Raw genomic sequence first — 18405 nt, forward strand, 5'->3', positions numbered from 1 at the left:
GTAAACAATATGTAAAAAAAATCTTACAGCAGATTACAATTATAATTTCCTTGAATCTTACTTTTATGCTGCACTATTATAGATAGAGGATGAAGTGAGCATACAAGAAGACAAGAAGAAAAAAATCCCAGAATGGGTAGATAAAATTAATTAACAACAAACGATTTCACATGCATGGAAAGTCACACACATTACATATATTGAATTTTTATGCTTTGTTATATTAATACAGAAATACTTAGAAAGGATACAAGGTCTAGTGGGGTGAGGGAGAGGAGAACGTATGCAACTTGTTAAATACATATATCAAATCCTGAGAGCTTATTCTAAGCAAAAACCCAGGGGCTGTTTTTAGTGCTCTAAAACGAAGACTGTTCTGGACAACAGGAGGAGGTTCTTCACCGAAAGGGTGGTTGCTTACTGGAACAGGCTCCCCAGTGAAAGTCACTCCACAGAGCCTGTCCAAATTTAAGAAGCGATTGGACTGTGCGCTTAGTCACATGGTCTAAACTTTTGTGAGGTGCCAGGAGTTGGATTTGATGATCCTTATGGGTCCCTTCCAACTCGGGATATTCTATGATTCTATGATTCTATGACTGTTACATGTTCAGTAAAGGAAGTAAAGGAGTTTTCTGTATGATGATATTAGTACAAATCAAAGCAAACAGCAATATATTATAAATGTAAAAACTCAGAAATGATGATTGACCGTACCGTAAGTTTCAAAGCTATCACTATTTTTAATAAGATGATGCCAATAAATCTAGAAGAGAAGAGTAAACAGCTTAAGAGAATCACAGTAATAAGGACAGTAGTGAATGAGTTGTCAGAAACTGCTGGAAAGAAAAGCTGACAGAGAGAGGGAATCCAAATGTCCCAGTAGGGTTTGTCCAGGAAGCAGTAAACCTTAGGGAAGAGTGAAGAGAAGTGTACAAGCTGGGCTTCTGTTGTTTGCATGAGTGCTTTGAAAGCCTGAAATCCTTTGTTTTACATAAGCTGTTATTTCCTCTGGGAGACTGCACTGTTAATAGATCCCACTGGTGTTACCCAGAGGGAAAAAGAATTGCTGCACTGTTGCTTAGGTAGATCTCCAGGGCTACAGGACTGAGCTCCCTGGTATCAGATACTCAGGTAATCAGCCTGGAGAGATGAAGGACTGTAGCATATCTTTCTTTCCTTCAAAAGTGAGATCATAAAGCCTGAGATCACAAGAATGTCATAGTTGCTGCTACTAAAGAAACAAGTTAAATACATGCTTCTGAGACAGCTTGCATGTATATGTCAAAATGTTACGGGAATGACGCTTTCAGTTTAAACTTAACTCATTTAACTGTTTTGTTGTTGTTGTTGCTGTTTTGTTGTTGTTGTTTTCTGATTGTTTGTGATTTTTTTTACATCAAAATTAATATAAAAATGTATTTTCTAAAGATGACATTTTAAGGATTTTTCTGTATTCATTGAAGAGCTACAGCTAGAAATGCATATGCTAACAAGGAAAATTTGGTAATTTGAAAGAGTAACTTGAGTATCATCCTTTGATTAAGGACAATATATTCTTTAGATAATTGCCTATGTAAGGTGCATCTGTATTTTGTAAGCATTATTGGTGTTGTGCAGTTATTGCACTCCTTTGCTTTGATTTACTGCTCATCTTGAAATCAGCCAAGTCTATTTCGAGAGAGGATATCTTGTGAACAATGATCAAAGTGTAAATTTATGCAAATTCAATGCTTCACCTTAATTACCTTGATGGCACTTGTCAGCAGCCTTTTCTATGCTTTCACTGATTAGCAACCCATCACAAATAATTATTATTTCATCTGCAATTACAATGATGCTGTGCATTGGCTTATTGCCCAGCCAGTGTATTGCATCCCACCTCTCAGCCTGTTCTTCTGGAGTTATGCCACACTGCACATCATGAATTAGCATCCCTATTTTATTCAATCAATCACCATGAACTCCTGAACTTTATGATCCAGTTAGGCAGATTTTCTCTAAACTTCCATGAGTAGGATTGCTACATAAAAAAAAATAATAAAAAAAAAATGTTAAATATGGCCTTTGATAGAATAGAAATGCAAAAGGGTCTTCTCCATGCTCATTTTGCATCACACCCACTTTCTCTTCAAAAAAGCATTTCTGTTTTTCTTCTACCCCATCTCTCTCTCCTTTTTTTTTTTTTTTTTTACTCAGCCTAATTTATTTCAGCAAATCAAATGCCACTACTCTTGGCAACTGAAAAGTGAATTGTAGAGGTTGTTCTGTCAAGGTTACCAAATTTTTTTCAGGCATCCTGAGATTATAATTTCCAAGAGGGCTCCAGAGAAGCAAAAAGGATTTGGTACCGTAGTGTTCAAGGCTTTGAGTAAACACCAATACCAGCTGCAAGCAAACAATGACTCAGGAAATAAATAAGTACCTATCTGTTCTGTTTCCTGCTTGAGTGATGGAGCAGAAAAATTAACACAGTTTAGCCCTACCACTGTTCTGAACAGTTTATTTGTCATTACACTGGATACCTCTGCATATATTGAGAAGGGCATGAAGACTGTGGCTGTAAATGGCTGTAAATGGCTGGCTGTTTTTCTTGAGGCATACTTATACATTATCTTAAATCACTGGATATGGCTAACAAAAAAAAAAAAAAAAAAAAAAAAAAAAGAAAGGAAAAAAATATATTAAAAAAGAGCGATTAAGTAGCAACATATGGTCAAATATCTCATCTTCTAAAGAAGGCATAAAAGAGAACAAATATTGGAAGAGAAGCCTGAAGCAATGTTTTTATACTTTAACTAGAAAAGTGTTTACTGACTCTTCAAGGTCGGAAAGAAAACACCTGAAACATAAATAAATGCTGTAGCTGCACAAACCCTTTCTAAGAAAAGAAAGCTAAGGATGATACCGAGAAACTGGAGTTAATAGCTGCCACCAGCTGTAAAACATAAACCCAACATTCTACACATGGACGGATAAATTTGTAAGTAGTCCCTGAAACATGAAACAGGAGCGCAAGCAATAGCCTGGAATCACTAATTTTATAATGATTAGACCAAATGAAAGAACTTTAATTAGACCTGCCATAAATTAGAGGGGAAATGTTCCAAATTAAACTAGAAATATCTGCAAGATGTTAAAACACACTGCTTAGTACCCCACACTTTGTAAGTACAATTCACTTACAAAAAATCTTTTTTTTAAAAAAAAAAAAAAAAGTACATGAGAAAATGGAAAAGCCAGAACAAATTCCATCTATAAAATGTGCAAAAGTGAAGCTGATAAAAACATGTAAATCTATCTACTTGGGCTAATAAAGCAAGTATAGGGTATTTCCAAGAGACATAAAAGAAGACATCTTTCTGATCCAATTCAGGTCAGAGCTGGAAAAGCAAGTCTGTTGAAAACTGCTTCATAGTTTGCAACAAAACAGACACTGAAAGTAATGTCAAGTCAAGAGGTCAGGTATATCTGATGAAAATTTCCCATTTGAAAAGAGGAAGACAGAGGTTGCAAATCAGCTTTCCTGGTATACCATAAAGAGCAAAAGGAATCATACTTCAATATTTTAAGATTCTTGTATGTGGCAGGGTGATGTTCTTTCATCAATTATGAGCTTTTAGGAGACCACCATCTATTGCACATCTATGCTCAGAACAAAAAGGAAAGGTAGCAAAGTGAATATTGTGTTATGTAACAAACTGCTGCCACATTATGAACTGAGAACAGTAATAAATAAAGATTAGCATCCCAAATGTGTTTTATTGACTCATCATTATGAAGCCACGTCCAATTATTATTTGAAGGGCTTTCTTCTAAATGTTGGAAACACCCTGGAGTCATCACCCTGGAGTCATGCCAGACTTATTTATGGAACTGCAGATGAAAAAAAAAAAAAAAAAAAAAAAAAAAAAAAAAAAAAAAAGTCAATTTCCTTTTCTGCCACTGAGCAAAATTGACAGGATTTTCCTTTCACTGATGGACGGTTATTATTACAAGTTCACAAATTAGTGAGCTGAAACAGAATGTACCGGTATTTATTTTGCATTTTGGAAAATGCAGCTATGAAGGTTTGTAAAGGTTTACTAGAAGTTCAGTAATTTTCCCTCATATTTAAGAACTATAAAAGTTTGAAATAGGAAAGAACTAGGTATTCTAATTAAGCTAATTTACAAGTTTTCTCAAATGTACATTAACTGGGACTTTGGTCAACCTACATTTAAATGCCTTAATTAGGTTGTTTGCTGGGTTGGAAAATATTCCAGCTACCAGAACACAAACAGGAAGTTGTTCCAGCTATTTCTGTTTCAGTTACATCATCTCATTCTTCACTGTTATACCCTATCAACTGCCATGAAGTGAATGTGAGAGTGCTGAGTACTACTCTAAAGAAGTAAATATACTTAAACTTTGTCAACACCCTTGGTGAACTGAAATGTTTGCAGCTCGGATGTTGTATACAGGAGATTTTACATGCCATGGAATGAGAAACACACTGCTAAACTGTTTTGCCCATTAGACTTGATTTCTAAACCATGCCTACTCCCTGATGTTCTTTGCAATCTGCAGAAGCATACCTGTCAAGAAGGACTTTTATTAACAAGACAGTGTAGATTATTTGGTGCTGAAGGTATTGATGATATAACAATTTGTACATGATAAATATGAATGAGCATTTGCTAATGAAATAATTTATTCTGAAAATGAATGCTTCTGACTAAAACTTTTTCATACAACTCAGCTCACTAAATTTGCTTTTGACTCTCATTTGCTCATTGTCCAAGTGCAGAAACCCTGTCATTAAAAGCCTAAGATTTAATGTATACACTCTGTTATATGTTTGTACCAATGGGATTTTATATGTGGCTCACCTGCAACCTGACATAGTACTACTTAAATCAATTTTGTATTCTGTAAGCTTCACCTTTACCTGAAAACCACAGTAACAACACATTATGTGTGAATTTACTATCACATCTGTATTTGACCTACTGCCTTTATCTTTCCTCAGAGCCTGAAGACATATATTTCTTTTCACCTGAAATTAACTTTGAAGTATGATTCAACTTAAAAAAAAAAAAAATAAATTAAAATGGATAAATGTAAACGTGCTACTGTCTGACACCTGACACCTGACAGTGGTATAAATAAAGATGGCATGGATGGCATGAAAACCTTGATGGAAATCAAAAAGTATCTGTCCAGCATGGCTGTAAATCTCTGTCCATCTTTTGCTTGCTTTATCACACAGTCTTGAGAGGCATTCAGTACTTTTTATTAACTCTTCCCTCTTCCTGACTGGCTATTTTTAAAATACTTTATGAATACAATATTTGACCAATGAAGTTCATTAAACAATTAATGTTTTCCTCATAAGCCCTGCACAGACTGTGAGGCTGTGTCTGTTTTATGACATTAGCTTGGAGATGACTGCAGCATACTGCAGTTGTTGGAAGCCTATTTCTGTGACCACTTGCACTTCATGTCTACCTCCAAACCTGGACAGAGTATGAAACAAAGGAATGGGCTACACAGGCAGGAGACCCAGGCAAGGGATCTTTGATGATGGGGCAGAGAAAAAAAACAAGTGCAGTCCATACCTCTGTTGGCAGAACTTGCTGAAGCCTTCCTTCTCTCCAAAATCAAGATCAAATTTCAGCTTTCGTGCCAAAAGTTAAGGAAAAAGCCCGGGTCATCCTCTTTTTCATTTATTCCAAGAAGCATCTTTAGTCTCATATGTTCCAGCAGCCATTTCAGATCAGGTCTAAAGTGCTCTAATTCTGCCCAGTCAATCTGTAGATGATGCTGTCTGGACAGATTCTCCATGTTTCCCTGGTGAGCAGTTTGCCTAGAAACACAAATAAAATGTATTCATGCAGCTAGTGCAAAGAAGTTCAGGGGAAAAACAACAACAACAAAACCTCCAGATAACACAGATATCTAGAAATAGCCATCTGTCAGAGATGGCTCTTGGCAGCAACATGACCAACATCAAACCTGAATTTTTGTTATCCCACCATTCTGTTGTACTATCACAAACACACACTCTAACACAGGTGCCTTGTGATGATAGCTATATTCATTGGGAAATCAAAAAGTTCAGAGTGGACCTTAACAAAAGCCATAGACAAAGGCAGCTGCTTTCTACTGAATGTTATTTTTTTCCTCTGAGAATATTTCCATGAAATTATATAAGAATAAATGTGTTTTCTTAGCATCACATACATTCAAGATTCTCAAAGATCTCTTTCTAGAGGAATTGCAAAATATATATGGCATTGAAGAAGTAATCATGATAGAAACAGTTTACAAGATTTCTTATAAAAATTTAGAAAACCAAAATGTAGACTAGGATGACTTACTTTGCTGTGTGATTCAAAACAATACACCTGACCATTTCACAGATAATTGTTTTGCCATTGAAGGCATGGCTGAAATGCAATGAGTCTTCTTACAGAGAAATTTGAGGAAAAATGTTACAACGGAAAGGAACTAAAACAGAACAAAGTACAGGTATCTTGCTTTGGAAGTAGAAGGGTAACAGATGAATTCAGTCTGCAAGGAGATGGTGGTTTATACTTTGGCTTGGACAGAAACCATAAAGTTTATATACATGATAATATCTGTTCTTCCTGTTAAACTTCCACTGAGGTGGCCATATCAGAAGTAATTTCCTGTAGCACTCTAATTAATACTAGAATAAATTATTTATTCTGGATTTACAGAATTCTGTTTCTAACATGTACACTTGTGCTATGCAACTTAATGGAGTCTCAATCTCCATAAAAGTTATTGCAACATGAAATAAAATACTAGGAATATATGGATGAAGAAATAGACATTTTCTTCAATATAATCTGCTTAGTCTACAATTATACTAACCTATATCTAGTGTATCTAGTACTAAAATTTTCCCTGTCCTTCAAAAACTTGGAATAAAGAGAACATCTATCTGATAAGAACATTAGTACCATCAGAATGTACCAAATAAATAAATAAATATTTGAGTGAGTGTTTTAGTCATTCATCTAATTGAAAACGTTACACTGAAACTATTCAAATTCAATAAACCTCAAGTAGTTGGTGACATAGATTTTTCAGTTTTTAAAGACCCTGTCCAGTGTCTACATTTCCATTTCAGAAGCTGTATTGAAAGGAGGGTTGTCTTCCCTTTCCACTGGAATGAATACATTTGAGAAGCAGAAGTCCTCCTCTGCCTCCTTTATTGTAAGAAGCATGACTTGGTAAGGCTGGAAAAAAAACTATTTTGAAGAAAATAAAGACCTGAACAATAGAAGAATCCTATCTTTCATTTTCATTCTCTTAAGTTACTTGACCACTTATTATTTTAAAGAAAAAACCCAGACTTTAAATAAGCATAAAGCAGATTTTGCAGGTAGCATGAAACAGTAGCTCTGAGAAACAGCATATGCTATGCCTGAGGTCTGGGCTGCTTCATCTTTCTGGTTTCCTTGTGTTGGAGAAGGAAGGAGAGTACTTTCTGAGGCTAGATTTTCCAGGAGTGCACAGATAAGCCCAAATAACTGTTTTGCTTTCTAGTTTCTAGTTGTCACCCTAACTACTAAGTTCTGTGATTATAGAAAATTAAAACACAAAACAAGCAAAATCAATTACTCAAATGCTAAACAAAATAAATGGGTCTTGCCTTCTGCCCTGAATTCATTCAAATTAATCAATGTTTAGAGCTATAACAAAGAATAAACTATTCTACTCCATTGCCACCTACTTGCCAGTTAATAAGGAAATCCTTAATGTTTTCAAGTTCCCATACCTAGATATGAGGTGCTGTAGGCATTAAAACAATTTACACACCACTGTTATTTCTCTTAGGATTAATTTATTAAAGGTACTTTTGAATAGTTTCTCTTACTTCCCTTTCATATTTCCCCTGGCTTCCTAAAAGAATGAAGCTTTACATCATCAGGAAAAGTCTGTGTTTTGTGTGAGCTGGTAGAAAGTTTACACATTTTTGTGTAGGTCAGCTGTTGAACCTGAAAGTATTCAAATCAATTCAACATAATCTTCATATTGGAATTTATACTGAGAATTTTATAGTGGAATAGGCAGCCACACTGAAGAAAGACACTTCTTGCTCTGAGGGAGATATACAGTAGAAACCCTACACTTTGTTAAGCAGCTCAGCAAGTTCAGATGGCGACCTTTTAGATGTTCCAGACATGGGAAAAGCTTTAATTGAAACTCACATTCCAAATTAAAAATCTGTAGCAATTTGAATTTAATTCTTTTTCAAATTCATGAGAGCACTTACACCTCATGAGTTATTATCTGGGTATTTCACAGAACCAGAGAATGGTTCAGGACTTCTGGAAGTCAACTGATCCAAACTCCTGACATGCAGCCAAAGCTGTTATTTGTGTGCAACCTGCAAAGGAAACTGGGCTGCGATACAAGGGACTTTGTGGGAATCTTACATGATGGTATTGTGAAAAATGTCATGAATAAGGCTGTTTTCCCTTTAAATTTGACTTGGTGATGAAAAGCATGATAAAGAAGCTAGGTAAATATAAAATAGAGAAAAATTGAGTTGGCATTGGAAGAACTCACCTGAAGTATATTCTGAAAACTCTGTTCCATGTATGACAAACAGAAACCAGGAAGTTTCAGTTTAGCATGCTGCAATTTGGAAGTGACTGTTCTTATGGGAGTCTGAAAGTCTCTTTCCCATGTGTATTTGTTTGTTTATTAATTATACTGCTGAGGCAATCTGTGTTGAAAATAAATTCATGGCATGTTATTATAACCATCATTAAAACACCATTAAAATATAAGGCATCTGTAGTGCATTTTTTTCAATAGAACAAGCAATAAAAAGTCTGCTTCATGCAGTTTAACAGTCATGAAGTGATAATGAACAGCATGTTATAAACTACTAATTTCAGAGATTGTAGTAAAAAAGTACTTTAACATCAGTAACTTTCAACCACTGGAACACTGGTCAGATTATAATATTTTACTAGACAAAAAAAAATAATACATAAAGATCAACAGATAAGTTAGATGTTAAACTTATCTCTACTGACTTTTAAAGTCAAACTGTTAAAAGATTAATATAGAAATATAGAAAATCTTAGACATCTTGACCATATCCACCGTTAAAAAGATCTGTATTGAGAAATTATTACCATCTATGTCTTCATCACCTGAATGCATTAACATGCTGGATCATTTATACCTTCAGCCTATTATGGTCAGAATTCTTTCTTTATAGGATTCTCTATAAATAATTTCCCCAATTCTTTAATCAAGGTATGTATCTTTTAAGACTCTGAAAAGTGACATATATTATTATAATTTATAGTCATACATTCATATAAATAGATTACCCTTCCTTTATTAATTTTGAACAAATTCCTAATATATCTCTTAAAATATAAAATAATACATTTTTCTATTTATTCCTTTGTTTTAATATAGCTTTAGTTTTTATATATTTTTCTGTGGAGGTTACCATGTTATCTTGAAGCAATTTTGTGAATAAATTAATTGAAATAAAATTAAGTGAATATAGTTTAACATTAAGAAGTCTCAAGATTTCAAGCTGTAAGTATGGCATTAAGAATCAGCAGACAAAGAAGATTCTGCAGCCTAGATTTGTCCTCAGTGCACTGTGATGTTTTATTTTCTACTTATAGGTTTAGATTCTGTGAATAGAATATATGCATACATGACCCTAGTTTATTCAATGCAATTGCTCAAGAGAAAATGAGGGAAGAATTTAAAGACAATAGGGTTAGACAACCAGCCTATAACTTAAAATCAAGTAACATCCTGTATATTGTTGATTTTATAGACTTTAATTTTTATTTTTTAAAGACAAATTAAGAACTAGGTCATGAAAATATGCCTTTAGCACATTGTTTGACCTGTTTTATTTATGTGTTTTTTTTTTCCTCTTTTAACTATCTCAGTTCCTCAGGTGTGCCACTGTTTCCAGGTAGGACCTGTCTACCCCAATGTACTATTACCAGTGGTCAGAAAGGAAAGAGTGCATTTTGCAATTCCAGAGATTGCTAATATTTGCAAAATCTTTATGCCTGTGTTCACACAATAGCATACTCCTCTCTTAAATGTAATCTAGTATCTTTGTTTGAAGTTTAAATGCTTTCAATAGCACTCTCATTCTCTTTTCTCCACTTCTCTCTTAGATATCTGAGAAAGGCTCAGGCAGGATGTGGCGATGGCAACATTTTATAACAATTATATAATAACCTTTTTAAGGCTGTTGCAGACTGTCATGCTTTCTAAAAGCTTATAATCTTAACAACAAACAAACAAACAAACAAAAACATTTTTTTTTTTCTTTATGATGAGCCTACAGTAACAAAAAGGCCAGAAAAACATGGAGCCACTCAATTTTCTGTGGATATTTAAGAGAAAGAGGAAGTGAGTTATCAATGGTAGATTTTTCACTTGCTGCTTAAATAAGCTAACACAGTGACATATAATGCTTGAGCAGAAATTCATGGTGTGTGATTCAAAAGCTGCAGCAGGATTGCTTAAAAGGATGTCTGTGCAGCCACAGCTGTCCATAGCTCTGAAATTGCCTGTCCTAATTCCACTGCTTGCACATGGAGAGACCTTGTGAATCACCATTAATAGGGCAGAGCAGCAGTTTAGCAAGGGAAGCTGGTATGCAGGCAGATAAAATAGGAGAGAAAACACATGACTAAGTGTACAAGTCACTGTGAACAAATGCTGGTAGGTCTGTACATCCACTGAACAGAACACATCAGTAAGATGAGACTTCCCACAGACTCTGTGGGAGCAGTTTTGTAAATGTCCTACAACCAGCTTTAGGAAACACAGAAATGCATAAGTTTCTAAATGCTGCTTGCTTTCAATGAGTAATAACAGGCATTTTTTGCATTATAGTCTTTATTATTTCTGTGGCATATGTATAAATAATAGCCTATAGGTTAAGTTGTCTTTTGTGTCCTTTTAGAGTTGATACCACTTTACTTACAAGAAAATAATTCACACTGGTAAACCAGTTTACACTAGAAGGTACACTTCTTACTTTGGGCACTAGAAAAGAATACACCACTAAAACCCACTATTACTGAAACAAATGAAATTCTGAAAATTTAAATTGTAAATCAATCCAGAGGTGAATGCAAGCAAGTTCTATCCAAGCACATGCTATCTGCATTTCAGCACAATTTTCTTTCTTTTAATTTTTCTAAACACTGGAGATCTTGGTTACGTACCCTATAATCCAGATTAAGGCTGTCACCTGTTCGAAACCCCCAGAACAATAAAACCTTAAAAACAGTTTATCGCTTCAAGGGAAAATACTAAAAGCAAAGCTGTTTTCTATTACATATCAAAACATATCTTCAATTGCACAGCAAAATGAAACCAGGGACTGTGATTGTTTCCCACTTTACAAGCAAACTATCCAGTTTCTGTTATTAAAGAGAAAGGATAAAACTGGTTGTTTTTCATCTTGCTGTCCTCAGGGCAGCAGATATGAAAGGGCAACACTGAAATCACTTTCCTATAACAAGATCATATAATAGTCCGTAAAAATGGAAATCCACTAAGACCAGAGCACAGATTCCACCCCAGTGGTTCCTCTGACTACACAACATCCCTAGAAAGTGCCATTCTAAAGGTGTGAGTCTAGTCCTCTGTCATCCTTGACCACAGGTTCATAGGGTGACTGTTGTGCATGCTGTACATGTGCCTTGGAGCGCTGTCCCTCCTGCAGTAAAAAAAAAAGCCCTACTACAAAACAGAGAAAGCCAAGGCTGAAATGTGTCCTGTTAAAAGAATGGGTGAGACTAAGGGCCCTCTGCTTCACTGCAAGATGCTCACACAGTTCTAGGAAATTGTACCTCTGCAAATAAAGGTATACATCTTCAAAAAAAATCCCTACAGACTTTGTTGGTGTGGTCTGGAATAAACACCCCCTCCTCTTCCTCACATCTGCGGAATAGTTTAGCAACTTGCTGCAGACTGTCTGGAAGTAGGATAAACATGATTAATGTTTAATTAGTTCTTACCAAGTTTTTCAGTGAAGGGCAAGAATAGATCTTACAAGTGTGGAAAAATTCCTGTAACCAATTGCCTCTTTGAAGAAGTAGTGACACGTTATCAATGTAACTTCTTATTTGTGGTCAGAGACACAGCACCAGCATTCAAAGACTGTGTAGCATAGGGCTAGAATACTTCCTAGCAATTTTTAGAATTCTACCTGGAAGAGCTTTAGTGTTTAAAATCGGAGACTGAATGACAGCTTTGTGTGGAATTGTTAGACTTCTAAAAGTAGACAACAGCTTTCCAGTATTAGCTATTAAATAAGATCATTACTTTCAGTCGGCCTCATATGGAGATAAAGTGATCTCAGTCTGGCTTCTAGTGGCCCAATTCTTCACATCAGAAAATAAATAAAAAATAAAATAAAATGCTATAATATTTTTCATTCATTAGCATCTTGGTTAGTTTTTACAGTACAAAAGAAAAAGAAAACAGAATTGAACTGAAGAAACATTTGCTTTCATCCTTCTGACAGCTTCATCATCAGTGCAAATCACAATGTTAGGTCAGATGGGAGAATCTTGTTTCCTCTTATAACTTATTAGATTTAAAAAATATAAAAGGTTCACATGTTCCAATCTGGCTGCTTTCACAGAGAGCAAAATGTACTTTGAAAACAAATGGCAAACAAGAAGAATACAGGAGCAAATCTAGATCTTCATGAAAACAGAGCAATGAGAGGTCTCAGAAAATCACCAAGGACAGTGGCAATGTTAATTTATCAGTGCCAAAGAACTGTACTAGTTATTTATGGCCTTAAGCTCCTAGTTTAACTTAAAGTTGTTACTTAAGGAATTCTTGAATGGAACAATCAAGCATCTTCATATATTTGTTAACACGGAGATTTATACTGATGCAGTAAAACTTTTGATAACAAGGCTATACATTATTTTGTCATGCCAAACATGTAAGAGAGGCAAAGAGGAGGAAAACACTTTCATATGAATATTAAGAGAAAGTTAATGAACTGCCAGAGCTTAAATTATGTTGCCTGTATGGATAGTAAATCAAACTAAATCCAAAACCATTCATTATATTCTGTTATAACATCCTAAAAAAAAAAAAAAAAAAAAAAAAAAAAAATCTGTTATCAAGCCACAAAATAAAGGGACACAAATGAATAAAATGTACCTTCATTTGTACATACATGCACACACACACACATACACAGCCACTTATTTAAGTATCGTATGTGTATAATAAATGTCTTCCTTAAATGCCTTGGTAAATTCTCGGTACTGTCATGTCAGAACTTCTCCAGCCCAGGCATTAGTGCTCTGCATGCATACAGTACAAAGGTGCTGTGGTGTCTGAATCAGCATTTTTTTATTTTATTTTATTTTTATTGTCTCAGGAGAGAAAAATCAGAAAAGTGTTACTTGCTGTTTTGAATACCAGCTTATAAGTTTCATGAATTTTTGATTTGTTTTCACTGATTCTGGGAAACCTTGATATAATGTTGTTATATACAAGGAATATATGGTATCCGTAGGAATTCTTCATACAAATTTAATTTTTACTGGCTCACTGGGGTACTTTGCAACTGTTTTGTGTTACCATTCAGGTAATTCATGTTTTCCTTTGCAATACTATTATTAATGAACGTTCATTGGAATACAGTCTGAAAGCTACAGTACACTGGAAGTTTCCTTGTAAAGAGATACCCAAATTATTTTCAACTCAAAAGCTAATTTAATAAAAAGAGTGATATCAAGCTATTTTTAGTCACCATCCATGGAGGTCTTCAAGAAATGTGTAGAACTTAGTAGCATGGTTTAGTGGTGGACTTAGTACTAGGTTAAAGGTTGGAATAGATGATTTTAAGTCTTTTCTAACCTGAATGATTCTATGAGGCTGCTTACATTATTATGGAGAGGCTAGGAGATGGCAGAGATCTCCAGGAGTGTCTCTTAAGATTTAATTTCATCCAGTGACATCACAACAATGTTAGAGCAAGATGGAGTGGTATATGAGAATCTTAAAAACTTGTCCTGTCTCTACAGGTAACACCAGGCATCCACTGTCATTGAGCTGTTCAGAGTTGAGAATGTTGTCCTAGACAAAGCTAAAATAAATGTTGATAGAGATTTAATTTGGATATTCCGTGAATTATTTTTATTTATTTATTTATTTATTTATCTATTTATTTATTTATTGTAGTAGTCTTTTAATTAGGAACATTTTTTTTTAAAAAAAAAAAAAAAGCTTTGTTTCCATTTTCAGCTTTCCTCATGTTGAAGGTGTGCTTATGTGTCTGAGAGGACAAGGACCAATTTTTATTTCTTGATATAGACAAGTATAAAGTACAAGTAACAAGTAATAAAGTAACAAGTATAAACAAACTATATCAAAAAAATTTGAAAGAAGAATCCTGTTACCCAAAGGAAAATTGATAAGGCAATGTATTCCAGCTTTCCCTAAAGTCATAAAAGAAAAATGACAAATAATATTTTCAAGAAGAAAGGTCATTTTTTATTTTAAAAACAAACAAACAGAAAAGAAAAAAAAAAATATTTTCTTCCACAGAATAATAGAATCATTAAGGTTGGAAAAGACCTCCAAGATCATCTGGTCCCACCACCCCTTACCCCCAGTATTACCCACTAAATCATGTTCCTAAGTAAGACATTCAAACTTTCCCTAAGCACGTCCAGAGACGGTGACTCCACCACCTCCCTGGGCACCTCCATGCTCTTAAAAATACATTAATAAAAATAATGAACAAAGGCATGAAATTAAATATACAGTAAATCAGAAACAGAAAACTAAATATTAGCAACACCGTTGGATCTTTCCTGGTCCTACACCAGTGGACAAAAATAAAAACTTGCGGAAGTGTCACAGGAATTTTTAACTCAGTTTAAGCAGCAGCACCCTGAATAATGTGAGAATTCCTCTAAAACTGATTACAGGACCTTATGGGGTGTAGAAAGGATTTTTTTAAAATAAATGAGTTATGGCACTAAAGATTTTTTGACAAACATTTCCTTAGATTATCTGAGTGACAAAGTGGAGCATATAGTGGAGCATAAGCAGAGTTTCACAATGCTTTGCCCTTAAATAAGTGATTCATATTCCTTTATTTACATCCCTTTACTCACAGAATAAAATGGAAGGGTATGGAAGGCCTTGAGGTGTGCTGGCACATGATAACATTCAAATTTCATTTACAGGGTAAGAAGTTCTTTGTAAAAGATGACAGTTTCTTGAGGCTGACAGCCAAAAGGATGTAAAGTCAATGCAAATGCTCCTGATGTTAGAGTTTGGTGGTGGTGGTGGCCTTTTTTTGTTGTTGTTGTTTTTGTTTGTTTGTTTGTATTTGTATTTGAGGAAGGGAGAGTTGGTAAAAGTGGAGTTTTAACCTGTGGTGCAAGATGCTAACCTACAGATAGCTAGCCTCTGGCTTCAAGACAGACTCTCAATTATAACAGCTAGTGAATGGTGATACAATTTCAAATTATAATAACACTTAGCACTTTGAATTTGAGCATCTGTCCAACAAATAAAAATCTCTCTCTGTCTCTGTCATAACTCTCTTCTATTAATTGTATTGAAGAGTTTGATTTTGAAGTCAACATCTAATTGATAACATTTGGTTGGATAACAAAGGCAATACTTATTCTGTCTAGGGGAGATTCAAATAAAAAAATTGTACAATGATAACTATACCTGTATAAGTGCAGTTTTCTCTGTTCCCATGAGCCAGAATTTTTCCAATTTTATCAGAAATATACAGTAATTATTACTATTATTTTTGATTTTCATAACTTATCTTGGTTGAAATTTTACTACAAGAATAAACTGGAAATTCTTTTTATCTTTGTGATGCTTATTTTGTTTTTCTGTAAAATAAGCTATAACATTTTCTTTCTTCTGTTGAGTACATTACCTAATAGATGTGGAGAATGCCTAGCACTTGAGAAGGCAAAGATATAATAAAAGGACAGTGTGGAGGCTGTCTGCCAAAAAAGGTGGGATAGCTGGCATCTGTGATGGATGACCTAGTAACAAAGATGAACAAGTCTTAGCAGGAGTACACAGAGACAGAATAAAAGACATAAGGAGAAGAGACATAAGGAGGGAAAAGGATCTGAAGTGCCAAAAAGTCATTGTTCAAAGGATTATGTGAAAAAAAGTATCATTTTATTTGTCACAAATCAAAAGAGAGGAGAGAAAAGTATTAGGAAATCTGTAAGAGTATTTTATTGTTATTTTCTCCCTGTAATATATATATATATATATATATATATATATATATATATATATATATATATATATATTTTAAAGTAGGCAGTAACTATTAATGAGAAATAAAATTATTCTAGTTCAAAAATTACAGATTTTGCTGACAGGCAGTGTTTCTTTTGAGAGTAAAAAGACAGAAGATATGCACCAATAACATACATTTTAGCAAGATACTGCATCTAACTATTCGGTGTGACTGCACAAAATGATGGATTCTACCATTTTAATGGAAGCAATAAGAAATCAAAAGTAGGAAGTTGTAATTAATAAGTTGTGTTTCTAGGAAGTGTCTGGATTAAGGTGTTATTACTGCATAATAATTTCCTTATACAATAATTTTTCATATCATTATAAATAATAGTAGCAGATATATTAACATACCTATATTAACCTTTTAAACTAAGAGACAGCAAAAATTATACATATATCCATTATGGGAAAGGATGAACTAAATTAGTTCAGAAGAAACGAAATACCAATGCTGTCTGCAATACAGGGATGTGGAGGCCGGTCACTAGTGGCGTTCCCCAGGGCTCGGTGCTGGGGCCGGTCCTCTTCAATATCTTCTTTGATGATCTGGATGAGGGCATTGAGTGCACCCTCAGTAAGTTTGCAGATGACACCAAGTTAGGTACGTGTGTCAATCTGCTCGAGGGTAGGAAGGCTCTGCAGGAGGATCTGGAGAGGCTGGACTGATGGGCTGAGGTCAACTGCATGAAGTTCAACAAGGCCAAGTGCCGGGTCCTGCACCTGGGGTGCAATAACCCCAAGCAGAGCTACAGGCTGGGAGATGAGTGGTTGGAGAGCTGCCAGGCAGAGAAGGACCTGGGAGTGATGGTTGATAGTCAGCTGAATATGAGCCAGCAGTGTGCTTAGGGGGCCAAGAAGGCCAACAGCATCCTGGCCTGTATAAGAAACAGTGTGGCCAGCAGGGCCAGGGAGGTGATCATCCCCCTGTACTCGGATCTGGTGAGGCCGCACCTCGAGTACTGCCTTCAGTTTTGGACCCCTCGCTACAAGAAGGACATTTAGGTGCTTGAGCGAGTCCACAGAAGGGCTACGAAGCTGGTGAGGGGCCTGGAGAACAAGTCTTACGAGGAGTGGCTGAGGGAGCTGGGCTTGTTCAGCCTGGAGAAAAGGAGGCTCAGGGGTGACCTTATCACTCTCTACAGGTACCTCAAGGGAGGCTGTAGCGAGGTGGGGGTTGGTCTATTCTCCCACGTGCCTGGTGACAGGACGAGGGGGAATGGGCTTAAGTTGCGCCAGGGGAGTTTTAGGTTGGATCTTAGGAAGAACTTCTTTACCGAAAGGGTTGTTAGACATTGGAACGGGCTGCCCAGGGAAGTGGTGGAGTCACCATCCCTGGAGGTCTTTAAAAGACGTTTTGATGTAGAGCTTAGGGATATGGTTTAGTGGGGGCTGTTAGTGTTAGGTCAGAGGTTGGACTCGATGATCTTGAGGTCTCTTCCAACCTAGAAAATTCTGTGATTCTGTGTAGAGATATCCACTATATACAAAACAAGTAGTAAAGTTGCATTTTGCCCCATGCTAATTAGCCCCAGGAGGAGGTTTGCATATGCTCTACCAAGTGAAAAGAGCCTAGTAATTCCAGCCTTTGTCCTTCCATCACCTATCCACAGTCAGATGCATCACACACATTTACATCATATTATCCCTGTCTTAGCCATGTGCCTTCTTGTCCCTGTAATATGAACATGGAGTCCCCTGCTGAGACAGCGGTATTAAGTTTACTATTATCATGACATACTTTCTCCTATAGTTTTGTTTCTCATTAGTTTGTTCTCTCTTCCTTTCCAATCAATTTTAGCAGTCTAAAATATATATTCTTCAGAAGGAGAATAATAAAAGTGTATAAAAATCTATTAACTGATAAAAAGACTTTGCTCACATTAGTGTCTGAAACCTTCACAGAAACAGAATTTGTAATTCCCACCAACAAATGAAATAGTAGCAACAGAAATAAATTTATGAGCAGATAAATGTGATTTTGTATACAAATCTATAATAACTGAGTAGCTGGTCTTTTTTTTTTTTTTTTTTTTTTTTTTTTTTTTTTTTTTT

At 35.3% G+C, this 18405-nt stretch overlaps 1 long non-coding RNA gene across 1 annotated transcript in view; it reads right to left on the bottom strand.

The window, feature by feature from the left end:
- Positions 1-255: 255 nt before the first annotated feature.
- The window catches only part of LOC118155584, a 23018-nt gene continuing 4868 nt past the window's right edge, over positions 256-18405 (bottom strand). Inside the window, exons 2-3 of the long non-coding RNA XR_004745919.1 lie at positions 11106-11115; positions 256-371 (exon numbers count right to left, since the gene is read on the bottom strand). This is a non-coding gene — a long non-coding RNA (uncharacterized LOC118155584). The remainder of the gene's footprint in view (positions 372-11105; positions 11116-18405) is intronic.

This window comes from Oxyura jamaicensis, chromosome 1 (assembly GCF_011077185.1).
Source record: "Oxyura jamaicensis isolate SHBP4307 breed ruddy duck chromosome 1, BPBGC_Ojam_1.0, whole genome shotgun sequence".
Classification (NCBI taxonomy): Eukaryota; Metazoa; Chordata; class Aves; order Anseriformes; family Anatidae; genus Oxyura; species Oxyura jamaicensis.